Genomic DNA, 16692 nt, shown 5'->3' with positions numbered 1-16692 from the left:
ATCTGCGCTAGCCGTCCCTAATTTAATAGTGTAAGGCTAGAGGGAGGACAGCTGGTCATCACCACCCACCACCAACTCTTGGGTTACTCTTCTACCAACGAATAGTGGGATTGACCGTCACATTATAACGTCCCCACGGCTAAAAGGGCGAGCATGTTTGGTGCGACGGGATTCGAACCCTCGAATTAAGAGTAGAATGCCTTAACCTACATGGCGATGCCGAGCATAGTTTTGTGAAAAGTGTTTGATAATTTTGTAGTTTTTACAATAATTTATTTTCCATTTTTCACAGAATATATATTCACACGTCTACAAGAAAAATGGTTTGTTGTTGTTTTTAACATTTAATTTTTTATCCTTGTAAATGGCAAACCTTCAAAAATGATTCATATATCATTCAGACTATGAAATCAGACTATGAAAATATCACCATAAAATAATGCATCAAAAGGTATTTGGAAATAAATATAGAAAAGAGTAATTATAATTGTTTATAGAAATTAGATGTACTTATCAAAAGCTAGATTCTAATCATTTTCGTACGATGTTTTTGTTCCCCTCCCTCAAGAAGAAATGGCACAGATACATGTACATATTGGTATGAGTTAGAGATTTTTGTTCACTATACATTTTATTGTTGGCAACATATACAACATTGTATTCTGGTACAACACTCTACAAATTTATTGTCTGAATTTCTGAAAATGACAAATATGGTCCGGCATGACCAGGTGGATAAGGCACTCGGTTCGTAATCCGAGGGTCCCGGGTTCGAATCCCCATCACTCCAAACATGCTCTCCCTTTCAGTTTGTGAGGATGTTATAATGTGACGGTTAATCCCACTATTCGTTGGTAAAAGAGTAGCCCAAGAGTTGGCGATGGATGGTGATGACTAGCTGCCTTCCCTCTAGTCTTACACTGCTAAATTAAGGACGGCTAGCACAGATAGCCCTCGTGTAGCTTTGTGCGAAATTCACAAAACAAACAAATGATTAATAACACCTCTATCCTGTTCTGTACATTTTGTAACAACCTTCTCAAACCAGCAAATCGTACGAGTAAAATGAAAACTAGTAACTAGTCAAAGTGTGAGAACTCGTATAAACACGGTTCTTGTGAATAAATATTTTATTTCATTTGCTCTGTTTTGTTTTTCCTTTTACTTTCCGTGTTCAGTTTATTTTCTGAATAATAATTTTTGAAATCTGCTTTAATCTTATTTGTTGGATATCACACTTGGCAGTTAGCGTAAAAATTATATTAAGGAAATACATATTTGTTTTAAAACGAAATGACACCTCATGTGATATTTGTGATAAACAGCCAGAAATATCTCAAACCGAATAAGAGATTGTCAGTCACATTTATAACTGTAAACGTATGTTCACTGTTGTAAAAGTATCGCCAAATTTGATCGACTACCACCTGCAACATATTGTTGTAACGTGTTATGTCCTCAGGCTGGTCATTTGTGATTATTTGATAGAAAATAATGCGAAGTTCGGAAGACGTAAGAACAATGAACTACTTTATTTCTTCAACAACGTTTGTTACGAGATGCGTTCACTAATAGGCCTAATTTCACCACACAACATTTCAACAGAAATTTTGAAACTAATGCCCATCTATCTCACAAATACTTATTTTCAAAATTTCCTCGCTAAACGATTGAAAAAAAATCATAAAATCGCTAATTAATTTATTAGCTAAATTACAGAACTGATTAAATAACTTGCAAACAAATGGATGCAGTAACTTTTAGTGTCTAACTCACTAACTGACAACAAATTGAATAACCCATTAATTCACTCTATTTTCTAGTTGCTAATATAATATTGCATCATCATGATACAATGATAAGTTCCTTGTAGCAAATAAACATCTAAAGTAAAACGCTGGAAATAAAACATACAAAAGTATGCTGCTATGAAACATAGAGACAGAGTTCAATTTAATGTCACGTAAAGATGTAAAGTGTTTGAAACATAGTTCCTAAGCGATAGCAAACTAAAGAATTGCGCAACATTATTATTTTCTAATTATACAAATAGAATATGAACAAATCATCTCCAAAGTCGAAAAAAATTAATATTTAACCTATATAAAGGCCAATATCACGGTTGATTTTCGAAATAGGAGGAGTCATAAAAGCCAAAATGCATTTTTCCAGAGAAAATAGTTCGATTAATGTCTGCCCATTACGATTTTAGTTATGGGTGAAAGGAAGCCATGAAACCTTATAAGTGTAGTGAGTGTTAATATAAGTCTAAAGAAATACGTGGTATGGGATCGCCTAGCCTAGAGCCGAGTGCATAAAACTTAACTTGAAAGTAAAAACTGTAAACTTAAATCTTTTCTAAATTAAGCTATTTTCTCTTATATTACCAACGTTTTAAAAACAACAACAATTTTAATAAATAGAAACTAAAAAAAAATCGATAAATATTTTTTCTTCCAGTTTTGTTGTCTATACATTTCATTTTATAATTTCAGCACTAAGACTAACACCAATATTAGGTTATACTTTTCTTGCTAAGCGACATGACATAAAAGCTGTTGTTGGAACGTGGTGTTACAAAAATACACTGGCTTTTCGATATATTAGTAAGTTGTTAATTCCAAACACACAAACAATTTATATATTAATTTATTTATTATTTTGTTAGTTCCTCTTTCCATGTTTTACACATAAACACGAGATCACGCGCTTTATCTCGAACTTCTATACCTGTTTGTTGTATTGTGGTACATTGTTGTTTGTATTTTTAAAGTGTAATGTTACATTAAACATTTTTTTTTCTGTGTATAAACTAGTGGCTTGTCCCTTTATTCGTGACTGAAATGTCGCAAGTTCGTCGGGAAACATTTACTCGAGACTGATATTCGAGAACCTCCTGTTATTAGCGGACTTTGTTGGTGTTCAAGATACCATACTATTTATTGATTAATACATGACATTAGATATGACACGAGCCTTAACATTCTGCAGCTGTTTCTGTCGCACGAAATCCTACTTAAGACAGTGTCTTTTGTTTTGTTTGTTTGTTTGGAATTTCGCAGCAAGCTACTCGAGGGCTATCTATGCTAGCCGTCCCTAATTTAGCAGTGTAAGACTAGAGGGAAGGCAGCTAGTCATCACCACCCACCGCCAACTCTTGGGCTACTCTTTTACCAACGAATAGTGGGATTGACCGTCACATTATAACGCCCCCACGGCTGAAAGGGCGAGCATGTTTGGCGCGACGGGGATGCGAACCCGCGACCCTCAGATTACGAGTTACACGGCTTAACACGCTTGGCCATGCCGGGCCAAGACAGTGTCTCTAATATTGACCCCCCAAACTCTTTGAAGTTGTCAGTTTTAATTCGTTATGGGACAACGATAATTTAAATAAAAACTAAACTAAATGTTTACTGTATTCATTTGGAACTGTGTGAAATATGAAGCTTCGGTGTAGTTAATAATTATTTATAGATTCAAAATGATCATTATCTATTATTCTTTTTTAAATGAAATTAGCAGAAAATAAAAAGAGCATATGAGTTTCCAATAGTAACTTCTAATACGTATTACAGACATCTGTGTATAAAAGTTTGCTGTTGTTTGTTTAGAGATTAATCGTTTCACTAGAAATAATTGGCAGGTAGGTGTTACTTATGAAGTTTATCTTTCAAGTGGGACTAGCTATTCCGCCATTAGAGTATTCTGGAGGCACCACGCTGACAGGAAGCTAGTCAATTACCTTTCCCTCATTTATTTTTGACCACACATTGGACATCTCGAACAACTGCCCACAAAGCTTCTAGGCTTTATTTTCGGGCAACACTACAATACAATGAACAGGTCAACTGTTTTAAAACACGTACAAAAAAAAAAAAAACCTTCCTGTCTAAACGAGTAATGAAAAGGCAAAACGAAAAAAAGTTTATATCGTGAGACAATAACGACTCCCTTAGGCACGGACCATTTCTCACGTAAATGCATACGCGCGTGAAACGGAAGCCTTTAATACAACAATGCCTGCACATAATTATATACGAGTTTCCCCCACAGCATTAAAAAGGAGAGGGGGATAGGGGGAAATGAACACCCAACAAGTTTAGGCACGCTAGTATGTATATAACTACCACTTCTAATTCATACGGATATTTTAAAATGTCCCTCGGTCCTGGATAAGGTTAAACGGTATCTTGAAAAACAAGATCTCTCTTAGGCAATTTTGTAGTTTATTGTAATCATTTTCGCTGGCAAAACTTTGCGCCTTATGAAAGATAAAATAACTACATAATTTGAAATATAAACGCACGACGAACATAAAAAGTAAATAAACTTCGTGAAACTGGCACCGTAACAATAACGTGGACAACCTCAAACTGAGACAGGTTAAACTAACGTTCAAACGAACTGCGCAGAACCCTGCGCGACATTTTCTAGTGGATGACCCTAAAACTCCAAACGTGAAGAGCTAACTTATTAACAAACAGGAAAAACCTTGCCAGCCAACTAACTATGTAATGCCCTGTAAAAGATATTTATTGAAAAGGAAAATATAAATAACTTATGCACACATTTGAATATCCAGTTTAAAGCTATGGATCGTGAATAGAAACAACTATAGCAAACAATAGTGTTTGGAGTTTCAGACACGTAAACATTACATTTTTATGGTCATCTCAGGTTCTATACATGGCACCATTAACCAGAAAAATAAGAACATTCTGGAAAAACAAAACAAAAACAAACAATTGTTTGTTTGTTTTTGAATTTCGCGCAAAGCTACTCAAGCCTACCCTAATTTAGCAGTGTAAGACGAGAGGGAAGGCGACTAGTCATCATCACCCACCGCCAACTCTTGGGCTACTCTTTTACCAACGAATAGTGGGATTGACCGTCACATTATAACGCCCTCACGGCTGAAAGAGCAAGCATGTTTGGAGCGACGAGAATTCGAACCCGCGACCATCAGATTCCGAGTGGAGCGCCTTAACCGAAACATACAAGTTACCCGCTAATGCACTTCCAAAACACTCCTCAGAACACTGGCGAGAAGTTAGGCCAACAGTGAGAAAGGAATTTATTATCAAAAGACAGTGCAAGAAAAAATAAAACAGAAATGTTTATTTATGGCAGTATGGGAAATGGGTCGAGATGCTTCTGCGTACTTTCGTGCGTTCGTTTCGAGCTACTGAGCATTACTCGGGTAATCTTGGAGAACTGAGCCGTGGAAAAGTATTCAATTGTTCTGTCATTTCGGTAAGCTTGTGGCTGTATTTTTTTTAATACAGTTTTATAAACTGTGTAAGGCTACATTTATCTCAACTACTCTTTCAAGCGTGAAAACTATTACTTGCAACATACATTCAAATGATTTATTTTTTTAATAGCGTGAAATACAACATTTCAAAGTTGGAATTACAGCTTGTTTCTTTGCTCACGTTTAACACCCAAAGTCCGAATTATGAAAAAGTCTTTAATGTGTTGATTTCCGAATTTTCGAACTATTTTTTTTTTCAGGTTTAAAATGCAATATTTTACGTATCCTTCCAATATTTCCCGATCTTCTTCCGAAATCTACAGTCAAAACCATGACAACAGTTGTTTTTTTTTCTAAGGGCTAAATTCTGTTTAACACTTACAAGATATTTGTCATTAAAAGCAGATTACCATTATGTCTTCATAAATCCTAGGCCCGCTATGGCCAGGTGGGTTAAGGAGTTCGATTCGTCATCTGAAGGTCGCGGGTTCGAATCCCCCATTGCACCAAACATGTTCGCCTTTTCAGTCGTGAGGGCGTTATAATGTGACGGTCAATCCCCCTATTCGTTGGTAAAAGAGTAGCCCAAGAGTTTTACACTTGTAAATTAGGGACGACTAGCGCAAATAGCTCTCGTGTTGCTTTGCGCGAAATTCAAAAACAAATCATAAATCCTTAACCTGGTGGAACGCTATGCAGTTTTTACCTATTTTTCACTGTAGTAAAAACAAACACACCACGATTGGCTTAGTTATACGAACCATCAACCTTTCATAAGTATAGATTATATGTGCAGTACTCACCACAGGTATCTAAGCCCGATTTTTAGCGTTATAAACTTTCAGGCTTACCACTGAGCCACCGGTGGAAGGGAAGTGGGCATTATTAACTTCTTAGAATTATTGCTTACTTTGTAGTTGATTTTATAATGCATATCGTAAAGAATTACAACGATTCTTGATTCTATTTCAATTTTTTTTTGACTGTTTCGAACCCACCTGCTTTTAAAGACTCACAATATGTTAATTTTTTGAACGATTATAAAAATAAAGGCGGAAAAGCCGAGAAGAAAGGTAATCTCTAATTATATCTGACAGCTAATCATAAAGTTGCCATCACGATACGACAGACCGTTAATTATCAAACGGTCATGACGGCTGATGAGATAAAAGATATATCTACTAGTGGACGACCCTCGGTTCAAACGAAGCTTCTGGAATTAACAAACAGTCTGTAGGCGTTATTGAACTCAGGTAGATAAGTTCAGGTACGTCATTGCTTACGGGGACAGTGACGTTTCAAGAGCCCGGATGTTGTAAAATGCAGCTGGAATCATCGAAGAGCATCATTCTCTAAACCATAGACAGTGATCTATTTTCTTCTGTCTTCTTATGTTCATGAAGTCAAGAAAAAAGTAGTTAATTATTCGTTACGATATTTAATGCGAGGCGTTTATATCAAAAGAACAGCACAACCGCTATGTGTGCGTATGTATGTGTTGGGGTCAGTGAACGATTCGTAAAAGAACGCCATCAATCCTCGCGAAACATTCGAGAATTTTAAACCCCCCACTCCACCCCCCTCGTGATTCAACGGTCATTCTGGAGATTTCTAATGCTAAAACTGTGATTTAAATACCCGTGGTGGGCACGTCACAGATAGCCCATCGTGTAGCTCAGCGCTTAACAATTCAAGAAACAAAATCAAAATATTATAATCAAAAATTGAAAATAATAAAATAGAAATGCCAGACATTCTGACCAGTATGTTACTGAAGACAACATTAAAGAAATAATAGAGAAATATATGCCTTAACTTACAGAATATAAAAACAATAGTTGTTAGTTTCAAGTATTGTCGTATATTTAAGCAAATAAAACTTATAAATTACCGAAGTATACTCCCAAATATCATAACAGGGAGTAAAGTGGCCTCATTTATATAATTCTATGATCTCAATAAGATGATTGAATAGGTACAGAGAAAAATGTTTGTTTGTTTGTTTTGAAGTTCGCGCAAAACTACACGAGGGCTATCTGTCCCTAATTTAGCAATGTAAGACTAGAGGGAAGGCAGCTTGTCATAACTACCTTCCGCCAACTCTTAAGCTACTCTTTTACCAACGATTTAACATCACTTTATAACGACACCACGGCTGAAAGGGTAAGCATGTTCGGTGTGACAGAGATTCGAACCCGCGACCCTCGGATTTCGAGGCGAGTGCCTTAACTACCTGTCCATGTTACTCCCACAAGGGAAATACACCCTAAATTCACATATTACCTCATACGTAAGGCACATCCTTAAACAATCATAAAAAACCCGCACTCCTTGCAAACCCTAAATCATCGTGTAAACCCAAACTTATGTACATCCTAAATCGTCATGTAAATCCACGCGTTATTGACATTCTAATATGTCATGTACACTCACACGTCATGTACAAGTGTTATTCTACAGGAATTAGGGTTAACATGATCCAGTTTAGGTATTTTAAAATAAATAACCAGTATCATAACTCCTATTACTTACACGAACGAGGTGCACGTGTATTGTTACCTAATTGAATTTAGACAACATGAGGAATACTGTCTAACTCTTCATACTTGAACCAATCCTTATAGCTACGAAAAAGATGTAAGTTGGGTTTGTTTAATTTCGCACAAAGCTACACGAGAGCTATCTGCGTTAGCCGTCCCTAATGTAGCAGTGTAATATTAAAGCGAAGGTCGCTGTTCATCATCACCCACCGCCAAATCTTGGGCTACTCTTTTACCAACGAATAGTGGGATTGACCGTATTGTTATAACGCTCCCACAGCTGAAAGGGCGAGCATATTTGGTGTGATGGGGATTCGAACCCAAGACCCTCATGTTACGAGTCGGGTCACTAGGAAGTATTATGCAATGAAGTACATGCAGAGACCAACCAACAAATATATCTATACTGTACTAGTGGAATTGTTGGTCACATTTTAAGAGTCCCCTGACTGAAAGGAAGAACATGCTCAGTGACTGGGATTCGAATCCGCGAAACTCAGATTGTGGGTCAACTGCCCCTAACCACTTGGCCATGCCGGACAGAGCATAAGCAAGGCTATTCTTTTATGAGATACATAGAATGTTTATTTAAAAGGTCAAGATTAAAGGTCCTTTAGTGGTCTAGCGATAAGTTTACGGATTGACAATGGTAACATCCAGGGTTCGGTTCTCCGTAACAGAGAGCGCAGCTAGCCTATTCTGTAGTTTTGTATCAAAACAAAGAAACGAGCTTAAAGGTCGATATTTTTTGGTAAACAGTGAAGAATTATTATAGATGTGTAACACCTGAACCATCGAAAAAAGACACAGAAAGAAAAAATTAATAAATATACGTTAAGCCATAAGAGCCTTGTTCTACCCAATGATAACGTACTTTAAAAAATGAAACTTTAATCGAGTACATAACAGAAGTGTCAGAAACCTATAGCACGACGTCATAATTCAAGCAACGATTTTCAGTTTAAATGGCATTGAGGATTAATGTAAAACCAGCTGATGCTTAAAAGGCATTGTTAAGTTCGTGTACCATTGTATACTAAATAAGTAGTGAACTAAAAAGTCCTTTGACTTTCTAGAAGACCCTAAAATTTGATGATAACGTACAATAAACTGGTTGATAAGCATATATATGTATAACCATGCTGTTTGTGAATAATTTTATAATATTACGCTACCATTATAAACGTCTATAATCAAGTATTTTGTTGTCTTGCTAATTATAGTACATTATATTGAAATATAACCAGTTTTATTAACCATAGAGCGCCATCTGTTATTGGTTTTAAGTGATATTCCAAACAACTAATTAATTCTAAGTTTTATATAACTTAAATGCATAGAGACTGTTACTCTTACCTATTCATAGGTCTTCCATTTTTTCGCTGAGATTTCAAAATAGCATGAAAATGTAAGAATTCGAATGGATTAATTATAATCTCATTGCAAGAAATAAAGAGCTTCGCGATTATGTTACATAGGTAAATGGTGATTGGAAGTGTGTGTTGTTGTTAACTGACATTGGGTAATACATAATGAATCTGTAATCTATTCGCGTGAAATAAAAAGTCCGAGTTCGAAAACTCAGAAAAGTTTGAGTTACACTGTATATATAATTATTGTTTTGAGGTGAAAATATTCAAATCAGTCGCGGAGATTTAGTTGAATACAAATTAAAATTAAAATCATATGACTAAACAGCAAAAACATAAAATATTAATATCAGTGATTATAATTAAAGGTTTAAAGACATCAGTTGTAGTTTTTAAGATTTTCGTATTTTAAACATACTGTCGTTCTTCAGTTTTTCCTCAGGTCTTCTCTCGTAAATTAAAGAAAAATCGTTTGTGCAACAGATTCTTGTTCTATACACACACACACACCTATATATCTCATACGAAAGAGTTGAAACAGCTTCTAGTAGAGATTATAGCTCTCAAATAACAGGTATAGGTCACACCTTCTATATAATAAATAGGAAGTTTATTATATAGTTTCTAAATAATAAGAGACCACAGTGTATAAACAACAAGTAGAAATTATAGTGTCCAAATAAGAGGTGTAAACCACAATTTCTAAATAATAAGTGGAAACTATAGTATCCAAATAGTACAAATATCATGGTTTCTAGATATATCTAGGTAGCCTTCTCTAATTTTAAATTGTTAAACTAGAGAAGGTAGCTAGTCAACAGCGCACACCACTTGGACTTCTTTTGACTGATGGAATAATGATATAAATGTGACTGTCACTCTTATTTCACATTCAAAGCTCTAAAATGCGGAGAATGCTTTGGCGACAACAGATCACAAACCATAAATCCTCGGATTCACAGTCCACGCTCATTCCCTGAGTCCTTGAATTATCTATCCTATGATGACATATTAATATATATTTCTGATTTGGAATAATTAAACCGGTGAAATATAAACCTAAAAGTTTAACAAAATATGAGTATCTAGGAATATATATAAAAATTACTCAAAACCTATCACGACCACTGTTAATCCATACGATAGTATGTATGTACATATTATTTATACGTGTGTGTGTTTACAAAGAAAACAGAAGATCGAAAGTGAACGCTGTTCGTTTTTGTATTTTATTTGTTTAACTATCCTGTAAAATCTGCTTTTATAGATTTTTTTTTTTAATAACACCCACTTAATCTTGTGTTTCTCATCTCAGTAACTACTAACGGTTAGGCCTATTAACTGTTTTTAAAGGATCAATCCGTGCACCAGGTTGTACGGCTTCCATTCTTAACAGTTTTCCTCTAACCTGAGTACACCTAGGTAAAATAAATCAGCTATAGCTCTGAACATTCTAGCTCCACATCAGACCCTGCCCACATGAATAATAGACATTTGTCGCTGCATATACTTCTCCGATTACCAAAATGCACAATATAACCTAGTTAATACTAAAGAAAAAAATCCCTAACAAAAAGAAATACTAGGCATTGCTCTTTCTTTGTCCACGGAACAAAATGCTGCAAATAAAAGATCTACATTTGAATGGAGACCTTACTTCTTCCTCGCTATTCAGACGGTTGCACGCTAAGAACAGTGGTCTTTTTTCGTTTTTCTAGATTTTTACTTCCATAGTTTGTCGGTACTTAAGATCCCCTTTTTTTATACGGTCCATCTTCATCTCTTGTTTTTTTTGTCCTCTTTCTTCACGGTTCACCTACACAACGAATCTCTTTTATCTTATTCATTGTACTTTTGTAAAAACCTTTCAACGGAAATCTGCACATTCAACACTTTTGTATCCATACGAGCGCGCGTATTTGTATGTTGGTTTTAAAAACGACCTCTACAGAATGGTATTATTTGTTACAGCTAATTTTACTCTTTTTTTTATAATTTATGTTTGTGTTTTCAGTGGGTGGAAGGATTGATAACATACAGAAAGCTCACGAATCTCTTGCATAAATCTTACTATAATAATTTAATAACTTTCAATTTTTCCAATAACAATAGTTATAAACAAATATATTTTTTAATAATTAAATGGTCGTACGTAAAAAAAAAAAAACTTTGACATTTTCACTTCACTTTTATTTGTTGAAGTATTCACCAACAAATATTAATTTTCTTCTCAAATTATCATTCAGTGTTAATAGTCTACTGGCAAAAAAATTTCCCATCACAATAAGGATCCCGGATTTTTCCTTTTGATGTTGTATATTACTGACAACAAACAGCACTCTAAACTGTACAAATTAGTTCTGTTATGAGAAATGTTGTTGTCCCAACAAGCTGTTACTTTACAAATTTATTCTGACTTATTTGTAGTAAAGCACAAAGCTACACAATGGGCTATCTCTGCACTGCCAAACACGGGCATAGAAACTCGGTTTCTAGCGTTGTAAGTCACGAGACATCTGTTCCACTGGGGGTTGGAGCTTCTGTGAATTTAAGAAGCATGACTTTCACTTACTTACTCATCAGTACAGATACTCTCGCTGGCTTTAGGGTGCCTCATAGCCACTATAAGGGTTAAGAACTGGCCTCTCAGAAAAGGGAAGGAAATATGCACTCAGAAAGGCTGTCCGTTGCAGGAGAATTAGCTGTGACCAAAGCAAATTCGATGAAAAATGAAGGAATATACAAAATAAGTTACTTCAACGTGAGCACTAGATAAACACAAAACGTTCAATAATTAAAACAATGACTGACTTATAGATATTTATTTGTTCTAAAGTGCAAAGCTACAAAATGGGTTATCTGTGCTATGCCCACCACTATTATGAAAACCATATTTCAGAATTATAAGCCCTCATCTCTGGAGCCATCCGATGAGTGGAGAGGAAGTGAAATATATTGAAAGATTGAAACGAATAAAACTCATGAGTTTTGTCTTTGTTTATTTGCTGTGAAGCACACAGCAATACAATGAGCTATCTGAGCTGTGCCCAACACGAATATTGAAACCTAGTTTTTGTTTTTAGCAAAGTGAGCCTATTGACTAATCGCTGAGCTTGTTTGTTTTGTTTTTCTTATAGCAAAGCCACATCGGGCGATCTGCTAAGCCCAACGAGAGGAATTGAACCCCTGATTTTAGCGTTGTAAATCCGTAGGCTTACCGCTGCGCTAGCGGTGGGTAATCACTGAGCTACTGAGGGACTAAACTTTGTCAGGGAAATTGTTAATCATGCTTAATATCACCAATTGAGTCGCCACTATTAACATTTATGGCAAATAATAATAATAATAATAATAAAAGAAGAACTTCTAAGTGAACATTTTGTTTAAATTGGTAAAACTCAAACACATACACATTAATAACTGAGTTAGGTTGTAGATGAACACAATTATTTGCTAAATTGGTAATCTCTTTGCACTTTGGCCCAAAATATTTTATTCGCAACTGTTGGCAGCTCCTCTTATACTCTTGTCATTTGTGCCTTCCAGTGATTCAACAGCAAGTTTGAGGGTTTATAACTCTAAATATCGTGATCGATATCCGTGATGGGCATTCAATAGATAGCTCATTTGGGAGTATTATGCTTATCAATACGACGTAACCCTTGCTGTTTCTGTTAGGCGTTGACATTAAGCATGCAAAATAATTTTCTTTCATCAGTTCCCGTCGCACTAAACGTGCTCACCCTTTCAGCCTGGAGGACGTTGTAATAATACGGTCTGTCCCACTATTTGCTGGTAAAAGAGTAGTCCAAGATTTAGCTGTGAGTGATATTGACTAGCTGCCTTTCCTCCAGTCTATCATCGCTAAATTAGGGACAGCTAGTGCAATGATATTTCGTCTAGCCCTAATTTTGAGCAGATAGACTGAAGGGAAAGCAGATACTTAACAATACCATGTGGGAATTCTCACTCTTGGCCTACTTTAATCGAACAGTGGGGTTTGATGGCCACTCTTATAACTATCCCGAAGTGCAGGGAAAGATTGTTTTTTTTTCAAAAATGGGATACAAATCACGATATCTTTAGATCCATGGTTCGGCACTCGAATCATTCCACGTCCAATAACTCTGACGAAAAGTACTGTAATTAAACAGTGTAAAAGTGGATTAGTTGCGGGAATTAGCGACGACCTTGAGCGTTCTTCTTGCGTAGAGGGTGCTGTCTGGACATTCAGGAATGAAACAGACTAGGTAAAGGGGAAAGAGCCTGTGGTCAGTCGCAATTATAAAATAACTATGAATTTTATAGCCTAATTAATAATAATAATAGGTAACCTTATAATCGGGCCAATACAGTCGTTGTAGGCCTACGTTTACAGACAATCATTTAATTTGCATATCATAATGCAAAAATGACATTACTTTTACAAAATGATTCAATATATGTAATAGCTAAGGCTTATCCATAAACTTAAGATATAGCAATTGATTTATGAGCTATAAAACGACTGTTATTGATCTTTCATTGTTTCATTTGCTTAGCAAATTGATTGGTTCATCCGTATTTATAACTTAATTCTTATTCTAGATATTTCGCAAAGCTAGTCATCCATCGATATACCCGAATATTCTTGAACTATCTTGATTTTACACGATGCCCCCTCTAGTCAACGTCAAGCTCACAATATTAAAATATATAGCTCGTGACAAAATGTTTAACGTTTGCACTTGGCAACCCGAAAACACAAATGTGGAACCTTCATTCATTTTTGCCTCCAGTGGCTCAGCGGCATGTCTGCGGACATACAACGCTAAAAACCGGGTTTCGATACCCGTCGTGGGCAGAGCACAGATAGTCCCTTGTGTAGCTTTGTGCTTAATTGAAAATAACATCATTTATTTTTTCTTTCGAGTTAGGGAGTCTTGTGTAAGTAACCTACATTTAAAGTGTTTTATACCATGTTTAGATTATTCACGAGTTTTTGAGTTATTTGTTAATTTTAATCATATTTTAAATTTCAATGTATTTATATCTGATTCGATCTTTCTTCATCAAAGGTCGCAGATAGCCTAGCTGCTTTGCGCTATAAAATGCCAAACCAACAATCTTTCTCAAACATACGCTTCACTTCAAACATACAAAAATCAATTGTTGCACGAAAATAATGCATAGACTATGTGTAATAGGTCTTCAAAAAATGTGATTTTGATTAAAGAAAAAAAAAATCAGATATAGACCCACAAAAACAAATGTGGGATTTTACTTATCTCTAACTTAATTTTAACATAAAACTGTAGCTCCATATTTATTCTGTTATTTAATACTGTGCGTAATTTTAATGACTTCGCATGAACTGTGATGTTATATGATAAGTTACTAGCCAATGGCAAACACTGAAACACTACAACCAAAGTCACGCATCTCCGTGCTACAAAACTGCCACCAGAAACGAAATTCCAGCTACTTTTCATCGTTGCTACTTTATATTATCTCGATATTTCATCATGGCTAGTCGAGACGTAAATACAGACTAGTGCCCTAACTACTTACTCACCGCACGATTTCCGTGGGACAGACAAGCGTTAACTTGGACAAAGCGTTACGTGAAATGCGATCACGCACAAGTGGACGAACATCTGCATATGCGGCCACGGCAACTCATGCAGGCATTACTCACAATGTTTGATTGTCTGTGTCTCTTCACCAAATGATAACTAAAGCGCTACACAAAAATACAATTAAACTTAACTACTTCATTCTTTTCAACTAAAGGAGAGAACTGTTTTCCTATTTTTATAAAGTGTATGGTATTTAATCATAATAACTTGAAACCAACCAACTGTTAATATACTTCGAAAAAAACTGTTCAACAGTTGTTTTTTTCGTGTTGTTATCACGTCAGAGCTATCAGCGTATATTACAAAATTGACAGGAATTTGTAAAATATTGTTTTTTCACTTGTTTGTTTTTGAGCAAAGAAACACGGGGCTAGTTGCTGAGTCCACCACGGAGAATCAAACCCTGGGTTTTAGCGTTGAATGTCCGTAAACTTGCCGCCGTCCCTTTGATGAAGAAAATATCATCCGTGTGATTTCATGTTAGACAACAGGCATTTCATAAAGTCCCAGGAACACCAAACAAATTTGTTTTACATCGTTATCACATAAATCTGGGTTCCAACATGCAGGTTAAAATTAGCTGATTAAATAAAAATCGTCCCTCAGTGGCAGAGTGGTATGTCTGCGGAATTACACTGCTTGAAACCTGGTTTCGATAGCCGTGGTGGTCATAGCACAGACAGAGTTTTGGGTAGCTTTGTGCTTAATAACAAACAACAACAAAAATGAGAGGCGTCCTTTTTACGAAGAAACCGACTGCTACTGATTAAAATAAACTGTACATATTTCTCACGGTTTGTTTTTTTATATATTATAGTATAATATAAGTAAGTAAACAACTTGTTTATATAAACAAGTGTAAACAAAAAAACGTTGGTTGATAACAGAAGTTAGTTTCGAATTTTAAAAGTTTAGAAAATCTAAAGAATAAATACAAAACATTTACTGTGAGAGATAAACTTAATTTGAAATGGTTAAAAATGCTTAACATTTAATTTGTCAAAAATCATTTACTTTGTAATAACAAAATGACATGTCTCTTCAATTCTATTCTCGAAAAGCACAAGAAGCACATGTTGCATGGTTTTAAGTGCCTGACGAAGGAATTTTGCTCGAAACATTGCATATAAATATAAAGTATTTTGACCCGAGTTCGAACACTTTTTTTTCATTTGTTCAAAACAATGCAGATTTGTGTGACAACAGAGTTATTCAGCATACGAAACTTTGGTTTAGAATACATTTTGTAGACCTAGAAGATAGTGTGTTGTATGATAATGCAATATATTTGTTAAAAATATAATAATTAAAATTTTAACATATAAAACAATGATATTTTCTCAATAAAAATAAAAGAAAATTAATTCAAAATTATTTTTAAAGATATATTAACATAAGGTAATTTTGTCATAATCCTCGGTAGTATAGTGGTAAGTATCCCCGCCTGTCACGCGGGAGACCGGGGTTCGATTCCCCGCCGGGGAGAAAATTGGTTTTTTACGACAACATTGTTTCGAATCAAAATTACTGGATCTAGTTTTTCAAAAAATATCTTTAATTATTTTCTATTACATTCTGCCAACGAATTCTGCTGTACATTATAGAACCACACATGACAATCGCAATATGTAAATATACATATAAATAAACGTAATCTGAAGTTACTGTGTTTGCATAGGATAATCTGATGAAAAATTAAAAAAAATAATATTTCAGTATCAATCGGTATTTATAACAGTCAATAACTTCTGTAAAAAAAGTTCTTTTCTTTAAAAAGTACTTGTTTACGTCCACCTAACTTTCTGTCTGTGATTTTCCACCATCGACAATTACTCGTATAGTCTGTTTCAAGTTTGTACACTTGGTGTTGACCCAGTGGGCAACAGAGAGCGATTGGCAGAACAGTA

The 16692-nt window shown here is 35.3% G+C and overlaps 1 non-coding gene across 1 annotated transcript; it reads left to right on the top strand.

Annotated features, from left to right (window-relative positions):
• Positions 1-16198: 16198 nt before the first annotated feature.
• On the top strand, positions 16199-16270 carry TRNAD-GUC (transfer RNA aspartic acid (anticodon GUC)). Its single transcript has one exon. It is a non-coding gene; the product is annotated as a tRNA-Asp (tRNA).
• Positions 16271-16692: the final 422 nt, after the last annotated feature.

The sequence above is a fragment of the Tachypleus tridentatus genome, chromosome 13 (genome assembly GCF_004210375.1).
Source record: "Tachypleus tridentatus isolate NWPU-2018 chromosome 13, ASM421037v1, whole genome shotgun sequence".
Classification (NCBI taxonomy): domain Eukaryota; kingdom Metazoa; phylum Arthropoda; class Merostomata; order Xiphosura; family Limulidae; genus Tachypleus; species Tachypleus tridentatus.
Note: the sequence above shows the minus strand (reverse complement) of the source record. Positions and strands in the feature narration are given on the sequence as shown.